We start from the raw sequence: 20,318 nt of genomic DNA, 5'->3' as shown, positions 1-20,318 counted from the left end.
TGTTTTTTCTTTTCTCTTGGACGGCGGTAATTTAACCAAACCAAACGAAACACAAAAAAAATTAGATTAGAAAACAAAACAAAAATTATTAATAATAATTTTTAGTTGCAAGTTTTGTTTTCTTGTACTTTTCTTTTGTTCTTTTGCTTTGCCTTCGTGTTGTTATTGTTTGTGCTTAGTTTTTCAGAGTTTTATTGTTTTGTTTTGTTTTTTGGAGATTTGTTTTAAATTTGCTCATAAAATAGATTTAGTTTATAACTTTGATTTTGGTTTGGATTGAGTTTATACGGTGGTCTGGCCTTTGCACTTAATTGTTGTTGCTGTTGGTGTTGTTGTTGTTGCTGCTGCGGTTTTTGTTGCTGTTGCTGTTGTTGTTCTTGTTGTTGATGTTGCTGTTGTATGTGCATCAACATTTTTAAGGCGAATTTACAGGCAAATGTTCGACATTTGCTAAGATTATTTTTTTTTAATTTTCTTTCTTTAGCAATTTAATTTTAATTAATTACAAAATTGTTTTTGTTTTTTCCTCTTGTTTTTTTTAGAGCAGTTTTCTCTAAAAAAAAATTTGTTTAATTTTATTTTTTAAGATCTTTTTTCTTTTAAACATTTTCTTTGGGAAAATGTTATTCATTTTTGGAATAGATTCTTGTAGAATTGATTATTTTATGGTTTATTTTTATACGTTCAAAACATAATTTTATTAAATTTTGTTTACTTTTAGAAAGTGCGAATAACTGTTTAAGATATATATATATATATGTATATATTTTTAAACTTTAGAAGTTTTGTTATCGAAAAATGAGTTTTCTTTTAGAAAACGTTTTTCTTTATATATTGATTTTTATTTATTTTTAAAAGTTTTCCCCTTTGAAATGGAGTGATGTGGTTTTTTGTTTGTTGTTTTGTATTTGTTCTTTATAAGAAATTATTAATTTTCATATCATAAGGTTTTAGTTTATCAACTTGGTTTTGGGTTTAACACACTTTTTGTTGTTGTTATTATTGTTGCTTTAAAACAAGAAAACAATTTTTGAAACTTTTCTTGATTTTGGGTTTTGTTGCTTTTTGTTGTAGTTGTAGTTGTTGTTGTTGAGGGAATAGAAAGGACAGGGGTAAGTCACAATATTTATATGATTTGGTTTTTTGTTTTATTTTAGATCTTTTTAAGATTTATTTTTATGTTTAGATATTTTTTGTTTTGTTTTGTTGTGTTTGTTAAATTTTAGAAATTGCATATGAATTTGAAGATATATATACACATATGTATATATATATATATTTATTATGTATATCCGGTTGACACTTTATTTTGTAATTCGTAATTCGATTTTCTTGTATTTTTGCAGGTACTTTGACGAGGTGAGTGAAGATATAATATACATTTATTTATATATATATATATTTAGAGATGTAGATTTATATAGAGACAGCAAAAAAAGGATGTTTCTTTTGTTTGTTTATTTTGTTTCTTGCTTTTTGTTTATAGCCTGTTTAGAGGTAGGGCTTTTTCCTATATACAAAGAGAGAGAGAGAGAGAGAGAATGATATATATATATATATTATATATCAATTTTTTGGATTTTGTCCGTTTTATTGATGATGTTGTTGTTGCAGTTGTTTGTTTGTTGTTGTCGTTTTGTTTGTAACACGTATACGAATTGCATATATCTTTTTATAACTTTATATATGTATATATTTGATGTTGTTGTTGTTGGTGTTTTGATTTTTGTTAATTTACACAGTAAATTGGGGTCACAACAACATTTATTGCAATTTATTTGTTGTCTTTCAACAAAAAAAAAAAAACAACAAAAACCAAAAAAAAAATCCCACAAAAAAAAATTTAGTTGCAAAGAATAAAGAACGAGGAATAACCAAAAACGAAGACGAGAATCATCTCATTTACACATTTATAGATCTAGATCGAGATCTATCTATATCTATATATATGTATACATATATACATATATATGTACATAAGTTGTTTATATATAACACAAATCTAACGCAGCAAGAGAACATAATCCTTGGGCTGTTCTGCTGGTTAATTTACGGATATGTGTTAGATATAATATATATAATTATATATATACATATATATGTGTATATGTATATTGTATGTTTTTTATATATGTATAAGGCCAGTTGCAGCAAGTTGCAGCAATTCTTATTTTCTTAATTCTTTTACTTTACAACAAACAAAAATGTAAAAAAAATATATATATATATTATTATTAACACACGCACAATTGTGATGATTCGTTGTTGTTGTTGTTGTTGTTGTTGCTGTTGTTGCTGTATGTATGCTATTGATGTGTGTGTTTATATTTTGTAGGTGTAACTACTTTTGCTTTTGGTGTTTAACGTTTTTTTTTTTTTTGGCTTTATTATTTTTTTGTGTTTTTTTTTTTTTTTCAGATATATAGTTTTAATTTGCTATGCGAAAAACACGACCAACATCAACCACGTATCTCGATTGACTAAAAACGCCAAGTAAAACGCCGAGGATACCGCAATACACTAAAAGTCGCTGCCAACGGCAACTGAGCAGCTGGCAGAGTAAGTAGCAACAGCAGCAGAAGCAGCGAACGAACGTCAGCAGAAGAGCACTCTCGCTCTCAATTGCATGAGCCCCCGCCGTCGCTGCTGCCGTGCCGCCCTTTACCAATACAAAAAACTACACTACATGAAAACTCACTCTCACTCTTCAATATGCCTTCTTCTCTCTGTTGTGCTCAGCGAGCAGGCAGCACCAGTTTCACTTTCAATAATAACAAGAGAGCGTCGATGTGCAGGCGGCGAACAGAGAGCAAAAGAGAGACATACAGTGCGAGGGAGCGCTGCGCGTTTAAAGCTCTCTTTTGACTGTGGCTTGACTTAGTGGCCCCCTTTTTTTTTTCTACTGTAGTTGTAGTAGTTGTTGGTGTTGGTGTTGTTTCGCTTTTGTTGAAAGCGAAAGTGAAACTTTTTGGCTTAGCTTTGAGCCACTGTTCCTACTGTGTGTGTTGTTGGTCGGTTGCTGTTGCTGTTGCTGTTGCCGTTGCCATTGCTGCTGCTGCCACAAGTCAATTCTTTCAGAGGAAATAAATATTATGAAAAACCTTTTGTAACTGGGAATTTTGTTGTTGTATTTTTTGTTTTCTGTTGTCTGTTGTCTTCTTCTTTAGTTTGCCAAGTTGGCGGCTCTGCTGCGACGCTGACGCTGCTGCAGCTGCTTGGTTTAGTTTTTGTTTTTGTTTTTGTATATCTTCTTTGTGTGTGTGTGTGTGTGTATGTTTGTGTGTTGCTGTTGCTTTTTTGTTGCTTGGTCTCAATTAGTTGTTGTTATTGTCGTTGTTGCATTTGTTCATGACACGGTTTTCATGTGGCGTGTTTTCGTTTCCTATTTCTTTGGTGTCTTTTGTTGTTGTTGTTATTGGTTTCTGTGTGTGTTTGCTTTTTTTCTTTTCCCTTTTCTTCTTCATCTTCTTCTTACCATACCCTACACAGCCCCCTTAAGTCCCTTGCAAAGCATATTAAGATGTAACAGGTGAGTTAGAAGAGAATCCATTTTCCATCTATCATACGCACTGTTGGCCGCTAAGAAATCTCTTCTCTCCTCCTCACCCCCCTAGAAATCAGCCATCTTCTGATTATCTTAGGGTCGGTCGCATCTAATCTTTGTCAATATTGAACTACAATTACTACGAAAATATTATTGTCTCCTTGGCTATTTTTATTTATTGTTGCTTGCTTTTTGTGCCGTCTGTTAGTTTAAGCTGGCAAAATTTTTCATTAACTTATTAACTTGCATGACTAACGGATTTATGACCATTATTATGTTTGTAATTTTCATATAAAAACTCATTTGAAATTTTAATTACATTTCATGGCTATTTCTTAGCATCAAATATACATAATGGAAAATAAAAATATTAAGTATACGCAACGTATAACTTTTTTTTAAGGTACATACTTAATATTTTTTTGGAAAATTTCTTCCATTTGATGTCAAATTTAGATAACGATTTGATTTAATTTAAAATACTTTGGCTTTTGCTAATTTTACTTTTATATTTCTCATTTATTTAATTTTATTTGTTTTGTTTTTTTTTTTTTGAGAATATGTATCTTGGATTCATTCCTTTTGATGCCTTACCCCACCCATGTCATTTTGACCCCCGTAGTTTCTTTTACTTTTCATTTCATATTGTTCCATTCATATATTATGTCTTGGAATTTGCATTGCTTTAAATTTTCGCTAGTTATTTTCGCTCTTTATCAATTTTGCTTTAGGTCCAATCAGTTTCTACAACGTATGCGTAATATATTACCCTTAATTACTCGGAACAAAAAAAAAAAAAACAACAAAGAAGACAAAAAATGGCCATTAAATAGCTTTAACATGCAGGCAACCGCAAGAGACGCCATAAAGCAGCAGCGGCAACAGCAGCCAAATAAGGATGTCCAAAAACGAAAGAAAAATGAATGGAAATGGAAGAGACAAGAGACCCTAAAAAATGGAAAAAAAACGGGCAAACATAAGATTACATAAGATCGAGATCCCCCACCGAAAGGAGTATAAAATAATATATAAAATCGGGGCCTGACAACGACAACGACGAAAAACTTTCACTCAGTTTTGCCTCCTTAACTAACCAAAAACGGAACTAAAGAAGCCAAAAACAACAACAACCATCGATGACACCCATTAAAATGCAACGTATTTCAGTTTTTTTTTTTTTTTTTGTGGGCAGTTCATGAATCACAAAAATGCCGCAAAATATTGCTACATTTTCGATGGCAGCGAAACAAGAAGAAGTTGACTGCTGACTGCTGACTGCTGTTGCCTGTTGATGGATGAGAAAGGGGGAAAAACCCGAAATGCAGTTACAAAAATGGAAATCACTTTTGTGAGAAGAAGATGCACGTGAAAAAAAAAAGTGAAACACGTTTTTGGTTGTGTGTGCCCACCTTCGCGTCATCATGTATAAGTAGGTAGAGGTAGGCAGATTGGATGTGGATTACAACATTTCAACGCTCAATTACCCTGAAAAGAAAAGATGACGACTCCTCTTCTCTGGGCTTGATGATTTTTTTTTTACCTCACTACAAGCACACACACTCTCTCTTTCTCTCTCTCTCACTCTCACTCTCTGTCTCTCTTGGCATCACACTCTCTGTGTTTGGTGTGTGTCTTTCTTAATATTGAAGAAGCACTCTTATGAAATCTATAGCCAACGCACTTCCCATTGTTTCTCATTTCCTGCCTTCATGAGTGTCTGTTTTCCTCCCACCTCAACATCCACCGCCCCGCCGTCGCCAACATTAGGCGAAACCAAAAGTAAATATGATTTGATATGTAGAAGAGTGTTGATCTTTAAATACCCTACATTGTTTAAACAGAAGTGAGTAATGCATTTTGAATTAATTAAAAATTAATTTAAAATTAATTAATTAATTAAAAAAACTAAAGAATGGCTTATATTTAGGTACTGTTAGATTAAACTTGTCTTGTATCTACTTTATTAGTTTTTGTTAAGTAGAAGATCGACAGTTGTCTTTTGGGTACTCATCGATACCACATTCCACATCATTGAACTTTGGAAATTGAAAAAAATTGGACTAAATGATAAAAGAAGATTCAATACACAAGGGTATTAAGTGTGAAAATCCTCCAAATGTGGCCTCTTTGTAGATTTGAGTAGGAAAGGTCATTCGAAATTCTCAAATAAAGTTATTGATCAAGAGAAAGAAACTGTAATCTCAATATACCCTTTGTTTTCACACCGTTTGCCGTTCAAATTGTGAGGGTATTCCAAAATGTTCGTGACCGTAGCCAACAAGACTTTTGGGATATCTGGTCAGGTAATGACAAAACACCCAAGAGATACAGACACACACACACACACACACACACACACACATGCATACAGAGAAGACAAATTTCACTCTCACTCTCAGTTAAACGAAAAAAAGAAAAAAAAAAACGCAAACAGGTTTCGAGACCTACTTCTGCATCAGCCTTAGCTAGCTACAGCTTCCACTTCGCTACTCCATTTAAATGCCTGTGCCACAATTTCTGTATGTGTGTGTGTGTGTGTGTGTGTGTGTAACTGTGTGTTGCCCAAAAGATCTGTTAACTTTTTGGGTTCCCTCGTTGTTGTTTTTGGGTTTTTGGTTCTCGTTTTCGTTTTGGTTTGGTTTCGCTTTTGCGTTTACCTTTTTGACTTGTGCGCATGCGCAATGACTTTTTCGACAGTTGTTTGTCAATCGGTTGGCAGGCAGTCAGCAACAGCAACAGCAATAGCAACAACAACCACACAAATGAATAAAACGAAATAACAAAAAGCCTCTGGTACAGGTCACAAAAGTTGACAAAACGTTGAGTGTTCAACAAATACAAAGAGAAAAAAACATAACATTTTAAGCCTTTCAGTAAAAGGAACCAGGATACCTTGGACCTAAATATTAATCTTAATTATTATTCAATCATCAAATCAAATATCTTTGCAGTTTTTCCTTTTTAAATCGGTTTTTAATTTGTATATAAGATCGAATATAATGGAAGTTATGTGTATATAAATTGTTGCTAAAAAAATCATTGACTTCTAAACAATAATAACTAACTTTACTATTTCTTTTCCTTGGTTTGACTTTAAATTGTTTTGTTAACTATAACTAAGCTAAATATTTAATAATGATAATAAAAAATATATATATATTTTTTAATTTTCCAATTTTTGACTAGATTTGTTTCTCATTTTCTCAAAAATTTCTTTAATTTTCATTCCCTTTGAGACATTTGACAATTTTGTCTGCTGATTGAAATGACGTGCCTCTGCACTGACGCCGTTGAAGTTGCCGTTGCCGTTGCCACTGATCGTCATTGTCCCTAAGTACCCCTTAACCCTCCTTTGCTCCCCTTACAGTGCACTTTGCTGCTGCTGCTGCTGGCACAAATGTTAAACCAAAGGCGACAACGACGATGAAGAGAAGAAGTAGAAGCAACAACAAAAAAAAAAAAAAAAAAACTCAACTTTGGACTGTATCTGGTATTCTGTTTTTGGGGACTTGGCACAACAAAAAAACAACAGAAAAACAGAAAGAAAAAAGAAACGACAGCACAAGGCACATGGCAATGTCCACGGCACACACAGTGTGTCCAAATTATTGTTGTTGCTGTTGTTGTTGTTGTTGATGGACATTTGATTTGCCGCCGCTTGGCCCAGGCTTAATTTCATAATAAAACATTAAAACGTATAAAATTTACTTGGAACGTGCAGAGAATAAATGCAACAGCAGCAGCAGCAACAACAACAATTGCAACAAGTCTCTCCTTCTCTCCCTCTCTCTCTATCTGTTTGTCTCCAGTACCAATTGTTTATTGTTATTGTTGTTGTTGCCTGGTCACTGGTTGGTCACTCGTCACTGGGAATCAGATTTGGTTTCAGTTGAAGTTTTTTGTTATTTTGTTGCTGTTGTTGTTGCTGGCTGGTGTTATTGTTGGGTCAGTCGAAGGTTTTGTTTATTTATTTTTGTTCAAAATTGTTGCTTTTGGTATGTTTTTTATTTTTCGTTTTTTTTCTCTATTTTTTACGCAATCCACAGTTAATTTTTATGTTTTGTGTGCTGCGGCTTAATTCTGGATGTTTGGCTTTTGGTTTTGGTTTTTTTTTTAAGTATTTTAATTTATGTGCCGATTGCCAAATGTTACTTGACTTTAGGTACGTACACACACACACACACACACAGTGATACATATGTATATAGTAGTCAGTAGAGTAAAAAACATTTAAGTCTTTCGTAAGTTGAGGTTTTTTTTTTTTTTTGGTCATATGTTAGAGGTTGACTGAATGGTCGGGTCAGCCAACAGTTGAATGAATGACTAAGTGGCTATATACATATATACATATGTATATGCCTATGTATTTGGCAAACAGAGAAGGGCTAAGAGCAATGTTCATAATAAGGTGCGAAAACAAGTAGTAATAATAATATTTGCATTTGCACTTAACTTTACTTAATAACTTTACATCCCTTCCAAAGAAGCTCTCAAATGTAAATGAATACAAATCATGACAATCAATTTGATTTCGTAAAGAGAATTCAACTAAAGTGATTAAACTGAACTTTATCCTTATATTTTCTTATAAATAAAACTTTAAATGTATGTGAATGTATTCTATACGAACCTAGGAAAATACCCTTTATGGGGCACTGCAAACCAAACAATCTAAACTCTAACCTCTTTAAAAGGTTCGAAAAAATCGACCTTTAAATATTATTTTAAGGGCTCACATAAAAATTCGTAAAAAGCTTGTGCTGAAGGCTCCTCGCAGCATCTGAAGAGGCGCTTCTCATCTTTTTTTTAACGATCGAACTGCTAAACAAGCACTACTATAAAAACAAACCTGTAACATATAAAATTATATTAAATAATTCCTTAGAAGAGGATTTAACCAATAAATTAATATTAAAAAGCAATTAGCATACCATTTGCTTTTGCCTTTGACCTAGTTTTTAAGTTGGCAAGTTCTTTCCATTAATTTAATAAATTATTTAACCGTTGATCCCATAACTAAGTAAACCTAAGGAACCTATTTATAGGTATATTTACTTATTTTCTTGTAGTTATTATCTAAAATTACAAGATCCTTTAACTATTTAAGAAAAGTTTACAGGAACTTTCAATAGTTTTTTAAATTGATAATTCTCGCCCAAGTCAACTCGAAAGGAGTTTCGATATCCTTTTTTTTTTTGGCAAATTCCGATAGCTTTTAACTGAGGCGAGGTAGTTTTCGAATGTTATTGAGGATGCTATTCCCATGTTTGTTAATTGCTCAGGTGAGATGAGAGATGATCTCATCTTTGCATTATTCTCCATGCAGTGTGTGTGTGTGTGCATCGTCGAATTGGCCACCCGCAAACAATTTTCAAATGAGGCAGGTCACTTATTTTTTACGTTTTTTTTTTTTTTTGACGAAACGCACAAAGCACACAAAACGCAGAAAGAGGCAGCGACTGCGACAGCGACATAAAATGGTGAAGGAGGGGGAGGAGGAGATGGAGAAGGCACAGAAAACGCGCCTTGATTGGCGTCGCTGCCGCCGCCTGTCAGTTGTCGTCATCGAAGCAAAACAAAAACAAAAAGAGAGAGAAACAAAAAAAACAAACACACATACAAAACAGAAGCTAAATTTAGAAAATACAAAAACAATTTTTTTTCATACATTTATTTATTTTTTTTTTTTGTTTTTGTTTTGTTGTATTTTAAATTTTTTCTTCTTCTTATTTCAACCGCAAAAAGACACCTAAAAACATGGAAAAAAAACCGAAAAAAAAAACTGAAAACTCGTCTTAACCTGAAACGAAACCTTGTAACATTTTTCCCCAGCTTGGCGACGACAGCGGCGCTGCTTTTAATTGACAAGCCGGCAAAGGCAGCAGCGCGCGCGTTTATAGAGAGGGCGGCGGCAGCGGTGTCGAGAGCAGGCAACAGCAGAAGAGAGAGAGAGAAGCCAGTCACTCTCTTTCGTTCAGGTTGTTTTTTTGATCACTTTTGCTTTCAATATGAAATAATCGAGACAACGTAACGAATGCCGCTGCGGTCGCTGCTGCTGTTGCTGCCGCCCGCCTTCTATGAACAAGTTTCGCCCACAAGTTTTACTCTCTCACAGACACACAACACACACACATACTCTCTCTTGCAGAAACTGCCGCTCTCTGGCTTAAGCTCTCTATCTCTCGCTCTCTCTCTCTGTCATCATTGAATAATGTAATAAGTGAAAGTGTCTTGTTGTGTGTGTGACGACGACGACGACTACATCATAGCAGTAGCAGCGACGTCGTCGTCGACGTTGTCGTTGCTGCTGCGCTGTTTCTGTTGACCTACTTTTTTGTTGTACAGATTCAGGTCTATGTTAGAGAGATTAATTTCGATTTCGTTTCCACAGTATTTTTTTTTCTTCTTTATATTCGTGAGGCCTATATGCTCTGCTGCTGCTGCTGCTACTGCTGCTAGTAGGCATGGCATCTTTGTTGTTGCCTATGCCTATGGCCCATGTTTCTGCGTGTTTGCCTCTCTGTGCGTGTGCTAATAAAACTATGTGTGGGTGTCGGTGTGTTGGGCGGAGTAAGGGGCAAGGGAATGAGCCAGGGAAATGGTGAATTGGGTGGTTTATAGTATTTTAAGAGAGTTAGAGGGGGTCGATCTATGTTCATTGTAATGGAAAACTGTTGCCATGTTGGTGTAGGTTGGTCACATTGTGTGGTTTGGTGTGTGTGTATGTTGTTGATTTTCTTGTTGTTGCGACTCCAACTGTGTTGGTCTTAGGATAGGTTGGTTCCGCACTCTATTTCTTTACAAACATATGTACATATACACATATATATTTTTCTCTCTCTATTTTTATACATTTCTGCTTTTTGCCACTGCGCGCCGCTTGTGTTTTCATGTTAATAGGTCAATGGGAAATTTAGTGGGGCGTGTGATGATGATGATGATGAAGATGATGATGTTGATGATGATGTAGATGATGATGATGATGTTGGGCCTATAAAAATGTGTGTACGCATTTGTTTTGTATATATAACCCACATATACATATGTATGTATGTACATACATACATACTTATGTATAGGTTTGTATGTATCTTGATATTAATTATATGTATGGTTGGATTTAAGGCTTAAGTTTGCTTGGACCCATAAATATATGGTTATTTCTCTTTCTTCTTTTTTGTATATTAACATCTGGCATATTTCTGTCGCTTTAAGCTGGATAAGACTTAAGTTATCACAAAATGTAAAAAAAAAAAAAAATAAATAAATTAATGAATCATAAGTAGGTACATACATACATTTATGTATGTATATGTATGAAGATTGCTGTTACATAAAAAGCTCCCAAGCAAAATGTATCAAAGTTGAGAAGAAAAAAATCACTCATACCACATGTTGACCCACAGAGCCTATAAAGCCAATCTTTATGTCAATACCTTAATAGGTGGCAGGGCGACGGGGATTTCATTTGAGGCAGAAGTTTTAAATTTTTGAACCCAACATTGCGTATACATATGTACGTAATATTTATAAAGTATGCCTCAAGCTCTTGATGCTCAGAACGTTCAAATTTGGAATCTTTGAAGTAAAATTGTTTATATTGAAACCTACCACAATATAAAATTTGAAATGGAAATTTATTAAATTGCATGATCCGTAGAGATCGTATATACCATATCTTTGACCTGTTTTCTATATATGCACATATGTATGCATATTCTTAATTATCATTATCATTGTTATCAGTTTTCTTGTTTCTTTCTTTTTTTTTTTTTTTGTTTGTGTTGCCATCTTTTTAATGAGTACACACAAAGAGGGTAAGAAAAGGGAAGAGAGATGAAAGAACGCTTGTTGATTGACAAATGAAGTCAGTTGCCGTCTCTCGTCATAAACCCCAATCTCAATTAAATTAAATTAACTAAAGACGAATCTATATGTATGTATGTATGTATGTATACACGAAAGTATGACAAAAATATCGCCAACAATGCACAATTAAATAAAATACAACAAAAATATTTTATTTTATATATATATATATATATTATTATAAATAAAGAAAAGAAGAAGCAGAGACCCAAACGAAACGATGACAACGTAAAATGAGCAAACACAATATACAACAAAGAGTGAGAGAGAGGGAAAGAGAGAGACAGAGAGGGAGAAACAACGGCGATTACAACAAAACGTGAAATGAAAACGCTACAAAATGATGAGTTGATGATGATGAGGTAGCTGGAGGAGAGAAGAAAAAAGGGTAGAAGGCGGGGGAGCAAACGGCAGGCGGGGGAGGAGAGCACATGAGCACGGGGAAGCGGTCGGCGGTGGCGTCGGCGGCAGCGACAGCGTTTTCTCTGCGCGCTGACGTCGCCGCGCACACACGTTAACGCTGCACAAAATATTATTCAAAAAACCTTGACACACTTTTGTATGCCGCACACACACACACACATACACATAGCAGAGAGAAGCACACACACACACACACAAACGTAGAAGCAAGCACAGCTACACAATTCGCCCAGGGACGGATTCGACCGCAATTCGCCGTCGCTTGCCCCGCATCGTGCCGACCGACCAACTGACGAACGGACTGTCGGACCGATGCCTGCCTTCGCCTAGTCCGCCGCTCGAGGAGGTCAGCTTAATGTAGATTTGTATAATTGTCTATATATATACACACACACACATACATATATAGATATGTATTTGTATGCATGCTGGTAGGTGAGTGTTTGTTTATGTATGTGTGTGTGTGTGTGTGCGCCTTATTTTGTATACATTGAGTGCAAACTGCAAAATGCAGTCAACGTCGACGATGCGCAATAAATTTGATTTCAAACTAAATTATATTAATTAACGCACTTTTTGGTTTTGTTTCATACACATTTTGAATTAATTTTTCTTTATTTTTTTATTTTGTTTTTTTTTTTTTTTTTTTGCTTGTGTTGTTTTTGTGTGCGTAATGAGGTCAGGCCACATGTTTGTAGATCGCTTGTCGGTCTGTCAAGCCAATATCATATCAATATAAAGCACAGGTGCGGCCCCTCCTCCTCCAACACCGACACCATCCTTCTCCCCATTCTGTTTAACCGCTGACGATTTGCGGTTTCTTAATAGTCGTGATCTTAATACACTGTATGTATGTATCTATTCATGGTGTCAGAGAGAGAAAGAGAGCTTGCCATTATGATCACTTAATCTACATATAAGAAACGCCCAAAATGATTTCCTCAGGTCTTCTACAACGAAAATTTGAGAAAAGGTCAATTTCCTTCTTATTCGAAAGAGAGAGTGAGAGAGAGGGAGGAAAAGAAGAAGAAAATTATATGCGAAAAGGATCAGTGACGGATCCTGTTTGTCAATTTCCTTCCACCAACAACAAAGTTTAACCAATTAATCTGTAGAAATATTGATTTTAAAGATCAATTTCGATTTATGTACATATGTACATATTTGAAAATGAATCCTTTTCATCTGCACTTGCCCCAAATAATTATCTTGAAAATCAGGACATTAATTTAAGCCAAAGGAGAGCAAAGATATATGTATGTATGTAAATATTTAAAATTAGATTATCTAAAATATAAAGTTCTTTTTTGATTGTTCCTTTTTTTTGAATCTCCTTACTCCCACCCATCATACAAAAGCCTTTCCCTTTCAACATTGACAGAAATGCACAAGCACAGACAGGCATTGAAATGTCGCTTTCCTCTTCATTTCTTTTGTGTGTGTTGGACTGTTCGATAATCGGCTGTCGATAATGTTATTCCAGTTTTTCTTCTTCTTTTGTATTGTGTGTGTGTGTGTGTGTTTTTTTTTTCGCAAAATATACAAAATAAACTTGTACATATACATACATACATATGTATGTATGTATGTGTATACAGTAGGAGAACTGCAATTCACTTAACTGAAACAACAACGTCTCACGCGCACTTCGACAAAGACGCTGCTGCTGCTGCTATGCGGCTGCTGCGCAGTTACTGCGCTGCTTAGCCATCGGTTGCAGTTGACGAAGACGAAGCTTGAAACTAGGTCACGAGGCCACAAAAACAATTGCAGTTGGTATAAGAGAGAATGAGGATGAAGTGAGGGCGGCAGTGTGGTGGGGTTATGGGGGGTAGTAAAGGTGGTGGTGATGGTGGGGTGTGGCAGCTTTTGGGGGATGGCAGAGTTGAGAAAAAAAGACAAGATGGGGGTGTTCGAGGGGGCTGCATAAAATGCATTGCTGCCCGTTTTTAGCTGCGTATTTTGGATTATGATGGTCGTCGGAAAGAGAGAAAGAGGGAGAGGGAGAGGGAGGTAGGCAGAGATGGTTGGTGTTTCATTTTTTCGTTGGGTGGGTCAGGGTGTCTTTATTTTTATTTTTTTTTTTTTTTACGCCGAGGAAGACACACAAACCCAACGGAAGGGAGAATGTAAGAGAGAGAGAGAGAGAAAGAGAGTGAGTGTGCGAGCAAGAGAGTTCCTGATGCGTAGAAAGAAATGTGTTGCCGGAGGGAGGACCAAGGGAGTGGGCGAGGAATTCAGCGAGGAGGCTGAATGGATTCTGCTCTAAAGGATTTAGGTCGGCACAAACAACGCAACTTGCCTAATTACAATAAAAACAACAATAAACCGTTAAAAAAAAAGTAATAATTTATTTTTGTTATCGTTTCATAATGAATTTTTTTGTTGAATAAACTTTTATGAAAATCCCTATTTATTTTAATTTTCATTTCTTCCTTTTGTGCTCTCCTCTCTTACTTGCTCTTACGATTTAAAGTTTCAGTTGGGTTAGGTCAGGTAGGTTTTGGGGTTAGGTTAGGTTAGGTTCTTGTTAAGGGGGAAGGGGCAAAGGGTAAGATGAAGTAAGAAACATTAAACATGCGCAGAATGACACAAATAAACAATAAAGATGCAGATAATGTGAGAATAAAAGACACAGATGTAAAAATAATTATGCAGATAATGCAAATGTGAGGAACAAAAATGATAGATAACACCAGAATAGAGAAGAGATGCAAAGAATGACACTAAAAATGAAATTCATATGTATCCCAACTCCAACTGAACCTAAAAACCGTATAAAAATCCGTAATTCTACAATTTTAAGAGTTAAATTCTCCTTGTAGAAAGGACTCAATGGTTGCCAAGACTTACATATATCTCTCTATCCGCCTCACTCTATCTTTCACTTGGGACACTCTTACAGAAATCAAATCAATTAACTAATAAAAAATGACACCAAATTTAAAAAAAAACTCAAGAAAATAGTAGAAAACTAAATCAACCAAAAAATACATCATAATTACGTTTCGATTTGTATTTTTTTGGCTCGCTCAGCATTGGAATTTCAGCGATTTGTTGTGCCAAAAACCCAAAAACAAAAGAAAAAAAAAACATTAAGAAGAAGAAAAAATATTATTAAAACCGCAGCAAAAAAAAAAAAAAAAAAAAAAAAAACAAATCAGAGTCTTACATATATAAAATATTGCAGAGAGCCACCATTCAAAATGTTAATATGTATTCGTTTCTTTCTTCTTCTTTATATACCCTGTACCCAAATTATGGTCTAAAGAAGAGTTTAAGAATTTGTTAAATTAATTCATTTAATTTTATTAATTTTCTAAAACTAAACATAAGTTGTGCTTCTAAGTTTGGTTCTATTTCTATTTGAATAAGTTAACAATTTTTTATTTAATAAATAATAAATTTAATTTAATTAATCTTAGACTTGGGGGAAGGTAAGACTTTTAAAATTCACTTTGACTTTTGGTTTTTTCTTCTATGATATTAAATATTTAAAAAAAATGGCACATAAAAAGTCAACTAATTATGATTGTTTTAACATTAGCAGTTGTTATGTTTTTATTTATTTGAATTTTAATGGAAATTGCTTTTTTTATTTATATTTATGTATTTTGCATTTCTTTTCGCTTGACCTAACTTTGTAGGTAAAGATTTAATTGGCAATATGTTTTTATTTTTTAATCGAATATCTTAATTTTTAATTTCTGAGTGATTTTTGACCCACATTTCCTTATTGCAGGGTATTTAAAAGTCGTTTCTATCAACTAATAATAAAAAAATTTTATGTGTTTTGGTTTTGGGTTTTTGGTTTTTAATTTTTTTTATTTTGCTGTTTTTGTTTCTTTAATTATGGTTTGAAGTCCCAAGGTGGCTGCAATCCAAATTCAACAGCCAACTCATGTCTGCCTAATTGGTTAGATTTTTCCTTTTTGTTGTTGCTGCTGCTGCTTGCCAGTGACTAACAACAATTAACATTAAACATATAAATAAATTTAGTGTTTGACCAAAATGTGAAGACAATGTACAATACAAGAGAGACAAGTTAACATACACACAAAAAAAAAAAAAAAAAACCGCAACAAAAAATGAATAAAATATAAATAAAAAGATAAACAAAAAGAAAAAATTCATACATACATAATGTTTAGATGCAAAGATAAAAGACCAGAGAGAAGAAGATGCAAAAGGCAGAGTGGGTAACCCAACCATCGTAATGCTTTAAAGTTATGTAGTATGTATTGTAATTTTTAGCTATTTGTATATGCGGGTTGGCTGACTAACTGACTGACTGACTGGCTGGCTGGCTGACTGGCTGTCTCCCAAATGGCAAATCAAACTTAACTTGTTATACACACACACACACACACACAGACACAGACACACAATTAAAATCATTTACCAAACATTTTAAACAAAAAAAAAAAAAAAACAAAAAACCGGACTAACTGCAAATTTCTGTAATCTTTTGACTATAATCCCAATCGATTTGAATTAGATTTTCAACTGATTGACTACTACACCCTAACAAAAAGTCCAAAAATTGAAATTGGAACTAAATCAATGTTTATTTCCAAATGGTTTGTAATCAAGGGAAAAATTTGTTACACATTAAGTATCCGCCATGTTGTTAGACTTTTTAACATTAAAATTTCTATCTCTTTTTCAATAAGGAATAATTAAAAATTTAATGTTTATTCATGTCATCTATAAGAATTTTAATTCTTATTATCTTTAGTTTTGAAAAACAACAAAAAATTAAAAATTTTCTTTTATACTATAATTATAGAAAATATTAATGCAATAAAAAAGTTAAGAAAAAAAAATTGAATGAATTTGGAAACAGCAAGAAAAACATAATGAAAAATAGCAAGGCAAATTGTGGTATTCTCTTTGATATTTTCTTGATTGAAAAATTCCTTTACATTATCCATGCCACACAAAAAACAACAACAGAACGAAAAATAAAAGTGAATAAACAAATCACAAAATACCAAAAAACAAAAAATTAAAAGACTCAAAAACGATTAATATGCCAAAAACAAAAATAAACAAAAAAAAAAATAAAGAAACTATTTTAAAACCAACAACAACAACAAATTTTGCACTAAAAGTTTCGTAAAAGAATCAGAGACAGAAGAAAAAAAGAAATCAGACCAGACAAAAAAAAAAAAAAAAACTATATGGAAGCAAAATCTCAAGAAACGCAGCCAACAACAACAACAACAGCAACGAGAGCTAAAAATTTGCTACGTCTGTCTGGCTCAGCTGACGTCTCTGTTGGCGTTGACGCCGACGTTGTCGTCGGCAGCGGCCCGTTGTTAGATATGGTGACCCACTAACCTACTTTTCGCTTTGAAAACGCTCAAGCTTTTTTACGTACAAACATACACATTATATACATATATATATATGTAGGTTTTTTTCTTTACTGCTTCTCTTTTTTTGTTTTTTCTTTTTGATTAAAATTATATAAACAAAGTGGAAATATTCAACAACGCAATCGACACAGAAACAAAAAAAATAATGAAAATGAAGACAAAAAGAGCCAAGAGAGCTCAAATACGCTGCGAGAAATAGAGAGAGAGAGAGAGAGAGAGAGAGGTGGGGCGATGAGAGGGGGGATAGGGGGAGTAGTAAGAAAGACAAAGCGAGAGAGAAGCTTTTTTTTTGTTTTTGGACTGCCTCAATGAGAGGAGATTCCCACACACGCACTAAAATTGTGTGACTACTACCCAACCCGCCCTCGTTCCCTCCACCCCCTCTCGCACGCATTCCCAGCCCCCACACCCTTCATTTCACCATCATCATCCAACAACAACAACAACAAAACTATTCAATATTGAACCTAACCCAACAAAAAATGCTGAAAACGAAACAAAACCGAAAAAAAAAGAAGAGAAGAAACAAAAAAGAAAAAGAAAAAAGCTCACGCACATTGTATACTTTTTTTTTGGCAGCTTTATTTCTTTTTTGTTTTTTCTTTTTCTATACCCTTTGAATACCAAGGGGGTGTCGACAAGGAGGTACATAAATTGGAGTGAATGAAATGTTTCTAGCATTTATTTTTAGTTTATTTTCTCCTGTTAATGTCCTTTTAATCATTTTCATTCATATTTCCCTTAGCTATTAATGGTTACCGCAATCCCAAGCAGTTGACAAGCAGTGGTTTCTCACGAATTCCATGAAGCAGTTGAAACAGTAAAGTGTAAAAGCAGTTAAAGCAGTTCGTATACTAAAAGTCCTTCTAACATGAGAGAGATCAAGGCGGTTGAACATTTTACAGGGTATTCTCAATGTCGACACCTAAACTCATTGATTTTTCCCATTGGCTGATTGTGCGTACAGCACAGTAACAACAAATACCACTACAATGGGCCCAAAAAGTCTCTCAATTTCGTTTCGTTTAGCTTATTCACGATCGTTTGCGCAATTTTGCTCATTCATCGCACGCACTTTCGGTTTTTTTTTTTTTTTTTTTCGTTATCTTTTTTGTTTTTTGGGTTGGTTTTTTTTTTTTTTTTTTTTGTTTCTCGCCCTCCTCCACCTCCCGGGCCACTCTTTGTTTTTTTGGAGGGTTTTTGTTTTTGTTAATTTTGAAATAAATTTTGGTTTTATTTTGCTTGTTGCTCGATTGTACGTTTTTCCAATCGAATTTCATCAATTTACGTTAAGTTTTGTATGTTTATTTCATGTGGTTTCCTTTTTTGGGGGAAAGTCAACACACAGAAATGGAAAAGAAAAGTAAAGGGGAAAAAAATTGTGTCCGATTTGGCCATATGGTTGACTATATTCATGTATGACCTCATTTTAGGAGTTCAGTGGAGCAAATGATGTGATCATATTTAAGGCAATTTAATAGTCCTTTGGTGGAGATTTGCTATCCAAATTTGAGTGACACTTAAGTGTAACATTTGGCTTTCATTTTTAAAAAGAAAAAAATTGGAGACCCTACAAAAAAATGTTTAATTTGATGTTCAACAAAATATCAAGCAAATGTACTTTAAGGTCCTAGGTATCCTGTTTCGTCAACACTGGCCCTTAATGTGTTAGCATAAAGGATTCCCAAAATAAAACAGTTTAAGTGTTAAACTGTTTCGGTAACGAAAATCGATTTGAATAAACAAATTACTTTCAGCTCTTTCAGGACGTTCTTTTTAAATTAATTTAAATTCTTTATTAAAGGCCAGTAGGCGCCAGGGTTATCATGTGGTTAGTATTGTGAGTCATTAATGTATATTTATGTATATATTTCTTTAATCGTAAGTTCTTTAATTTTTTATTGTATATGGTAATTACATATATATTCTCTTATATTTCATTCTGTGTAAGTATTATGGTCCTTTTGTCGACCATTTCAATTGAATGTTAACTTACTAACATGTATGCAAACATAATTATACATATATACATAGGTATACATACATTCATATATGTATGTATAAACTTTATAACATCGGCAAAGCAACAACGCGACCCATGGCCCCCATAGAGCCAAGTGGATTGGCTTGGCTTGACTTCACTCAACTCAACTCGACACGACTCGACTCGACTCTTGACTCACACACACACACACACACACACACACATACACACTGTGACTTGACTGACTTGGCTCTGACTGTTTGGTAATCAAATCTAGGTGGTGACCCAAATTGCATTGACCTAGTTCAGGCAAGGCGGTCATCAGATCCCCCTTATCCACCACCCTCATCTCTCAACCAAACAAAACCAACCAACCACCCAACCAACCAACCACCCACCCACCCACATACACGCGCACAATTAATATGTGCTATCTATATACAACAACGTCCTTTGAGATCATATGCAGCAACTTGAGTAAACTGAAAATTAATTGAAAGCAAGAAAAGTCCAACAAACTAAACTAAAGAACAACTATTTTAGCATAGTTATATCAATCTCATAAAAGGCCTAAACAAATCATAAACCCGCAAAATATCATGTTTTTCCCTCCTCCAAACTGAACGACAGACAGTTGAGATTATGATGACGATGATAAGACAACAAAACTTAATAAGCAAAAGATGAATGCTTTAATCATGAAATGGCACAAAAGTCAATTTTAAATAATTTTTTTATTTTTGAGAAAGGAAAATGTGGGGAAAAACCAATCAGCAATAAAGAAATAACAACAAAAATTGACATATAATATATTGTTTGTGTCTCTGGTTTTTGTTTTCCTAATTAACCATTTTAATTGATCATAAAATGTTAATTAAATAGCCGGAAGACAACAACAAACAAATATGTATATAATCTCGACTCAACATTCCTATAATGAAAAACAATCACACTGTCATTGCAAATTTTAAAAACATTATTATTTTTTGTTTCTTTTTCTTCTTTTAATGAAAAACCTATACACAATAGTTTCGAAAATCTAGGTAAAATGTTAATGTCAAGATTGACAATTAACTTTGACATAATTACAAAAATTTAATATCCATTAAAAGTTTTA

At 33.9% G+C, this 20,318-nt stretch overlaps 1 protein-coding gene across 1 annotated transcript in view; it reads right to left on the bottom strand.

Moving 5' to 3' along the window:
* ftz-f1 (ftz transcription factor 1) overlaps positions 1-20,318 on the bottom strand; it is a 59,432-nt gene that overhangs the window by 18,803 nt on the left and 20,311 nt on the right. The window lies entirely within an intron of this gene.

The sequence above is a fragment of the Drosophila tropicalis genome, unplaced genomic scaffold (genome assembly GCF_018151085.1).
Source record: "Drosophila tropicalis isolate 14030-0801.00 unplaced genomic scaffold, ASM1815108v1 contig_443, whole genome shotgun sequence".
NCBI lineage: Eukaryota > Metazoa > Arthropoda > Insecta > Diptera > Drosophilidae > Drosophila > Drosophila tropicalis.
The sequence above is the reverse complement of the archived record's forward strand: the minus strand, read 5'-3'. Positions and strand labels throughout refer to the sequence as shown.